Source organism: Watersipora subatra, unplaced genomic scaffold (assembly GCF_963576615.1).
Source record: "Watersipora subatra unplaced genomic scaffold, tzWatSuba1.1 SCAFFOLD_197, whole genome shotgun sequence".
Lineage (NCBI taxonomy): Eukaryota > Metazoa > Bryozoa > Gymnolaemata > Cheilostomatida > Watersiporidae > Watersipora > Watersipora subatra.
Window position 1 is genome coordinate 40,407 of NW_027045281.1, and position 8,786 is coordinate 49,192.

Genomic DNA, 8,786 nt, shown 5'->3' on the forward strand with positions numbered 1-8,786 from the left:
GAATATTACAAACGTCTGACAAAAATGATAAATGTAAATTTCCAATTTCAATCAAACATGCTAGAAATGCTCCAATTGAGCTAATTAGCTTATTGTGAAAATATTACAAATGTCTGACAAAAATGATAAGTGTAAATTTCCAATTTCAACCAAACATGCTAGAAATGCTCCTATTGCGCTAATTAGCTCATTGTGAGAATTTCACAAACGTCTGACAAAACTGAAAAATGTAAATTTCCAATTTCAACCAAACATGCTAGAAATGCTCCAATTGAGCTAATTAGCTTATTGTGAGATTATTACAAACGTCTGACAAACATGATAAATGTAAATTTTCAATTTCAACCAAACATGCTAGAAATGCTCTAATTGAGCTAATTAGCTTATTGTGAAAATATTACAAACGTCTGACAAAACTGAAAAATGTAAATTTCCAATTTCAACCAAACATGCTAGAAATGCTCCAATTGAGCTAATTAGCTTATTGTGAGAATATTACAAGCGTCTGACAAAACTCAAAAATGTAAATTTCCAATTTCAACCAAACATGCTAGAAATGCTCCAATTGAGCTAATTAGCTTATTGTGAGAATATTACAAACGTCTGACAAAAATGATGAATGTAAATTTCCAATTTCAACCAAACATGCTAGAAATGCTCCAATTGAGCTAATTAGCTTATTGTGAGAATATTACAAACGTCTGACAAAATAGATGAATGTAAATTTCCAATTTCAACCAAACATGCTAGAAATGTTCTAATTGAGCTAATTAGCTTATTGTGAAAATATTACAAACGTCTGACAAAACTGAAAAATGTAAAATTCCAATTTCAACCAAACTTGCTAGAAATGCTCCAATTGAGCTAATTAGCTTATTGTGAGAATATTACAAGCGTCTGACAAAACTGAAAAATGTAAATTTCCAATTTCAACCAAACATGCTAGAAATGCTCTAATTGAGCTAATAAGCTTATTGTGAGAATATTACAAACGTCTGACAAAAATGATAAATGTAAATTTCCAATTTCAATCAAACATGCTAGAAATGCTCCAATTGAGCTAATTAGCTTATTGTGAAAATATTACAAATGTCTGACAAAAATGATAAGTGTAAATTTCCAATTTCAACCAAACATGCTAGAAATGCTCCAATTGAGCTAATTAGCTTATTGTGAGAATATTACAAACGTCTGACAAAAATGAAAAATGTAAATTTCCAATTTCAATCAAACATGCTAGAAATGCTCCAATTGAGCTAATTAGCTTATTGTGAAAATATTACAAATGTCTGACAAAAATGATAAGTGTAAATTTCCAATTTCAACCAAACATGCTAGAAATGCTCCTATTGCGCTAATTAGCTCATTGTGAGAATTTCACAAACGTCTGACAAAACTGAAAAATGTAAATTTCCAATTTCAACCAAACATGCTAGAAATGCTCCAATTGAGCTAATTAGCTTATTGTGAGATTATTACAAACGTCTGACAAACATGATAAATGTAAATTTTCAATTTCAACCAAACATGCTAGAAATGCTCTAATTGAGCTAATTAGCTTATTGTGAAAATATTACAAACGTCTGACAAAACTGAAAAATGTAAATTTCCAATTTCAACCAAACATGCTAGAAATGCTCCAATTGAGCTAATTAGCTTATTGTGAGAATATTACAAGCGTCTGACAAAACTCAAAAATGTAAATTTCCAATTTCAACCAAACATGCTAGAAATGCTCCAATTGAGCTAATTAGCTTATTGTGAGAATATTACAAACGTCTGACAAAAATGATGAATGTAAATTTCCAATTTCAACCAAACATGCTAGAAATGCTCCAATTGAGCTAATTAGCTTATTGTGAGAATATTACAAACGTCTGACAAAATAGATGAATGTAAATTTCCAATTTCAACCAAACATGCTAGAAATGTTCTAATTGAGCTAATTAGCTTATTGTGAAAATATTACAAACGTCTGACAAAACTGAAAAATGTAAAATTCCAATTTCAACCAAACTTGCTAGAAATGCTCCAATTGAGCTAATTAGCTTATTGTGAGAATATTACAAGCGTCTGACAAAACTGAAAAATGTAAATTTCAAATTTCAACCAAACATGCTAGAAATGCTCTAATTGAGCTAATAAGCTTATTGTGAGAATATTACAAACGTCTGACAAAAATGATAAATGTAAATTTCCAATTTCAATCAAACATGCTAGAAATGCTCCAATTGAGCTAATTAGCTTATTGTGAAAATATTACAAATGTCTGACAAAAATGATAAGTGTAAATTTCCAATTTCAACCAAACATGCTAGAAATGCTCCAATTGAGCTAATTAGCTTATTGTGAGAATATTACAAACGTCTGACAAAAATGAAAAATGTAAATTTCCAATTTCAATCAAACATGCTAGAAATGCTCCAATTGAGCTAATTAGCTTATTGTGAAAATATTACAAATGTCTGACAAAAATGATAAGTGTAAATTTCCAATTTCAACCAAACATGCTAGAAATGCTCCTATTGCGCTAATTAGCTCATTGTGAGAATTTCACAAACGTCTGACAAAACTGAAAAATGTAAATTTCAAATTTCAACCAAACATGCTAGAAATGCTCCAATTGAGCTAATTAGCTTATTGTGAGATTATTACAAACGTCTGACAAACATGATAAATGTAAATTTTCAATTTCAACCAAACATGCTAGAAATGCTCTAATTGAGCTAATTAGCTTATTGTGAAAATATTACAAACGTCTGACAAAACTGAAAAATGTAAATTTCCAATTTCAACCAAACATGCTAGAAATGCTCCAATTGAGCTAATTAGCTTATTGTGAGAATATTACAAGCGTCTGACAAAACTGAAAAATGTAAATTTCCAATTTCAACCAAACATGCTAGAAATGCTCCAATTGAGCTAATTAGCTTATTGTGAGAATATTACAAACGTCTGACAAAAATGATGAATGTAAATTTCCAATTTCAACCAAACATGCTAGAAATGCTCCAATTGAGCTAATTAGCTTATTGTGAGAATATTACAAACGTCTGACAAAATAGATGAATGTAAATTTCCAATTTCAACCAAACATGCTAGAAATGTTCTAATTGAGCTAATTAGCTTATTGTGAAAATATTACAAACGTCTGACAAAACTGAAAAATGTAAAATTCCAATTTCAACCAAACATGCTAGAAATGCTCCAATTGAGCTAATTAGCTTATTGTGAGAATATTACAAGCGTCTGACAAGACTGAAAAATGTAAATTTCCAATTTCAACCAAACATGCTAGAAATGCTCCAATTGAGCTAATTAGCTTATTGTGAGAATATTACAAACGTCTGACAAAAGTGAAAAATGTAAATTTCCAATTTCAACCAAACATGCTAGAAATGCTCAAATTGCACAAATAAGCCTACTGTAAAAATTTTACAAACGTGTGACAAAACTGAAAAATGTAAATTTCCAATTTCAACCAAACATGCTAGAAATGCTCCGATTGAGCTAATTAGCTTATTGTGAGAATATTACAAACGTCTGACAAAACTGAAAAATGTAAATTTCCAATTTCAACCAAACATGCTAGAAATGCTCCAATTGAGCTAATTAGCTTATTGTGAGAATATTACAAACGTCTGACAAAACTGAAAAATGTAAATTTTCAATTTCAACCAAACATGCTAGAAATGCTCCAATTGAGCTAATTAGCTTATTGTGAGAATATTACAAACGTCTGACAAAACTGAAAAATGTAAATTTCTAATTTCAACTAAACATGCTAGAAATGCTCCAATTGAGCTAATTAGCTTATTGTGAGAATATTACAAACGTCTGACAAAACTGAAAAATGTAAACTTCCAATTTCAACCAAACATGCTAGAAATGCTCCAATTGAGCTAATTAGCTTATTGTGAGAATATTGCAATTGTCTGACAAAATTGAAAAATGTAAATTTCCAATTTCAACCAAACATGCTAGAAATGCTCTAATTGAGCTAATTAGCTTATTGTGAAAATATTACAAACGTCTGACAAAACTGAAAAATGTAAACTTCCAATTTCAACCAAACATGCTAGAAATGCTCCAATTGAGCTAATTAGCTTATTGTGAGAATATTACAAGCGTCTGACAAAACTGAAAGATGTAAATTTCCAATTTCAACCAAACATGCTAGAAATGCTCCAATTGAGCTAAATAGCTTATTGTGAGAATATTACAAACGTCTGACAACACTGAAAAATGTAAATTTCCAATTTCAACCAAACATGCTAGAAATGCTCCAATTGAGCTAATTAGCTTATTGTGAGAATATTACAAACGTCTGACAAAACTGAAAAATGTAAATTTCCAATTTCAACCAAACATGCTAGAAATGCTCCAATTGAGCTAATTAGCTTATTGTGAGAATATTACAAACGCCTGACAAAAATGAAAAATGTAAATTTCCAATTTCAACCAAACATGCTAGAAATGCTCCAATTGAGCTAATTAGCTTATTGTGAGAATATTACAAACGTCTGACAAAACTGAAAAATGTAAATTTCCAATATCAATCAAACATGCTAGAAATGCTCAAATTGCGCAAATAAGCCTACTGTAAGAATTTTACAAACATCTGACAAAAGTGAAAAATGTAAATTTCCAATTTCAACCAAACATGCTAAAAATGCTCCAATTGAGCTAATTAGCTTATTGTGAGAATATTACAAACGTCTGACAAAAATGAAAAATGTAAATTTCCAATTTCAACCAAACATGCTAGAAATGCTCTAATTGAGCTAATTAGCTTTTTGTGAGAATATTACAAACGTCTGACAAAAATGATAAATGTAAATTTCCAATTTCAACCAAACATGCTAGAAATGCTCCACTTGAGCTAATTAACTTATTGTGAGAATATTACAAACGTCTGACAAAAGTGAAAAATGTAAATTTCCAATTTCAACCAAACATGCTAGAAATGCTCCAATTGAGCTAATTAGCTTATTGTGAGAATATTACAAACGTCTGACAAAAGTGCAAAATGTAAATTTCCAATTTCAACCAAACATGCTAGAAATGCTTCAATTGAGCTAATTATCTTATTGTGAGAATATTACAAATGTCTGACAAACATGAAAAATGTTAATTTTCAATTTCAACCAAACATGCTAGAAATGCTCCAATTGAGCTAATTAGCTTTTTGTGAGAATATTACAAACGTCTGACAAATATGATATATGTAAATTTCCATTTTCAACCAAACATGCTAGAAATGCTCTAATTGAGCTAATTAGCTTATTGTGAGAATATTACAAACGTCTGACAAAACTGAAAAATGTAAATTTCCAAATTCAACCAAACATGCTAGAAATGCTCCAATTGAGCTAATTAGCTTATTGTGAGAATATTGCAATTGTCTGACAAAAGTGAAAAATGTAAATTTCCAATTTCAACCAAACATGCTAGAAATGCTCCAATTGAGCTAATTAGCTTATTGTGAGAATATTACAAACGACTGACAAGACTGAAAAATGTAAATTTCAAATTTCAACCAAACATGCTAGAAATGCTCAAATTGCGCAAAGAAGCCTACTGTAAGAATTTTACAAACGTCTGACAAAACTGAAAAATTTAAATTTCCGATTTCAACCAAACATGCTAGAAATGCTCCATATGAGCTAATTAGCTTATTGAGAGAACATTGCAATTGTCTGACAAAAGTGAAAAATGTAAATTTCCAATTTCAACCAAACATGCTAGAAATGCTCCTATTGCGCTAATTAGCTCATTGTGAGAATTTCACAAACGTCTGACAAAACTGAAAAATGTAAATTTCAAATTTCAACCAAACATGCTAGAAATGCTCCAATTGAGCTAATTAGCTTATTGTGAGATTATTACAAACGTCTGACAAACATGATAAATGTAAATTTTCAATTTCAACCAAACATGCTAGAAATGCTCTAATTGAGCTAATTAGCTTATTGTGAAAATATTACAAACGTCTGACAAAACTGAAAAATGTAAATTTCCAATTTCAACCAAACATGCTAGAAATGCTCCAATTGAGCTAATTAGCTTATTGTGAGAATATTACAAGCGTCTGACAAAACTGAAAAATGTAAATTTCCAATTTCAACCAAACATGCTAGAAATGCTCCAATTGAGCTAATTAGCTTATTGTGAGAATATTACAAACGTCTGACAAAAATGATGAATGTAAATTTCCAATTTCAACCAAACATGCTAGAAATGCTCCAATTGAGCTAATTAGCTTATTGTGAGAATATTACAAACGTCTGACAAAATAGATGAATGTAAATTTCCAATTTCAACCAAACATGCTAGAAATGTTCTAATTGAGCTAATTAGCTTATTGTGAAAATATTACAAACGTCTGACAAAACTGAAAAATGTAAAATTCCAATTTCAACCAAACTTGCTAGAAATGCTCCAATTGAGCTAATTAGCTTATTGTGAGAATATTACAAACGTCTGACAAGACTGAAAAATGTAAATTTCCAATTTCAACCAAACATGCTAGAAATGCTCCAATTGAGCTAATTAGCTTATTGTGAGAATATTACAAACGTCTGACAAAAGTGAAAAATGTAAATTTCCAATTTCAACCAAACATGCTAGAAATGCTCAAATTGCACAAATAAGCCTACTGTAAAAATTTTACAAATGTGTGACAAAACTGAAAAATGTAAATTTCCAATTTCAACCAAACATGCTAGAAATGCTCCGATTGAGCTAATTAGCTTATTGTGAGAATATTACAAACGTCTGACAAAACTGAAAAATGTAAATTTCCAATTTCAACCAAACATGCTAGAAATGCTCCAATTGAGCTAATTAGCTTATTGTGAGAATATTACAAACGTCTGACAAAACTGAAAAATGTAAATTTTCAATTTCAACCAAACATGCTAGAAATGCTCCAATTGAGCTAATTAGCTTATTGTGAGAATATTACAAACGTCTGACAAAACTGAAAAATGTAAATTTCTAATTTCAACCAAACATGCTAGAAATGCTCCAATTGAGCTAATTAGCTTATTGTGAGAATATTACAAACGTCTGACAAAACTGAAAAATGTAAACTTCCAATTTCAACCAAACATGCTAGAAATGCTCCAATTGAGCTAATTAGCTTATTGTGAGAATATTGCAATTGTCTGACAAAATTGAAAAATGTAAATTTCCAATTTCAACCAAACATGCTAGAAATGCTCTAATTGAGCTAATTAGCTTATTGTGAAAATATTACAAACGTCTGACAAAACTGAAAAATGTAAACTTCCAATTTCAACCAAACATGCTAGAAATGCTCCAATTGAGCTAATTAGCTTATTGTGAGAATATTACAAGCGTCTGACAAAACTGAAAGATGTAAATTTCCAATTTCAACCAAACATGCTAGAAATGCTCCAATTGAGCTAAATAGCTTATTGTGAGAATATTACAAACGTCTGACAACACTGAAAAATGTAAATTTCCAATTTCAACCAAACATGCTAGAAATGCTCCAATTGAGCTAATTAGCTTATTGTGAGAATATTACAAACGTCTGACAAAACTGAAAAATGTAAATTTCCAATTTCAACCAAACATGCTAGAAATGCTCCAATTGAGCTAATTAGCTTATTGTGAGAATATTACAAACGCCTGACAAAAATGAAAAATGTAAATTTCCAATTTCAACCAAACATGCTAGAAATGCTCCAATTGAGCTAATTAGCTTATTGTGAGAATATTACAAACGTCTGACAAAACTGAAAAATGTAAATTTCCAATATCAATCAAACATGCTAGAAATGCTCAAATTGCGCAAATAAGCCTACTGTAAGAATTTTACAAACATCTGACAAAACTGAAAAATGTAAATTTCCAATTTCAACCAAACATGCTAAAAATGCTCCAATTGAGCTAATTAGCTTATTGTGAGAATATTACAAACGTCTGACAAAACTGAAAAATGTAATTTTCCAATTTCAACCAAACATGCTAGAAATGCTCCAATTGAGCTAATTAGCTTATTGTGAGAATATTACAAACGTCTGACAAAAATGAAAAATGTAAATTTCCAATTTCAACCAAACATGCTAGAAATGCTCCAATTGAGCTAATTAGCTTATTGTGAGAATATTACAAACGTCTGACAAAAATGATAAATGTAAATTTCCAATTTCAACCAAACATGCTAGAAATGCTCTAATTGAGCTAATTAGCTTTTTGTGAGAATATTACAAACGTCTGACAAAAATGATAAATGTAAATTTCCAATTTCAACCAAACATGCTAGAAATGCTCCACTTGAGCTAATTAACTTATTGTGAGAATATTACAAACGTCTGACAAAAGTGAAAAATGTAAATTTCCAATTTCAACCAAACATGCTAGAAATGCTCCAATTGAGCTAATTAGCTTATTGTGAGAATATTACAAACGTCTGACAAAAGTGCAAAATGTAAATTTCCAATTTCAACCAAACATGCTAGAAATGCTTCAATTGAGCTAATTATCTTATTGTGAGAATATTACAAATGTCTGACAAACATGAAAAATGTTAATTTTCAATTTCAACCAAACATGCTAGAAATGCTCCAATTGAGCTAATTAGCTTTTTGTGAGAATATTACAAACGTCTGACAAATATGATATATGTAAATTTCCATTTTCAACCAAACATGCTAGAAATGCTCTAATTGAGCTAATTAGCTTATTGTGAGAATATTACAAACGTCTGACAAAACTGAAAAATGTAAATTTCCAAATTCAACCAAACATGCTAG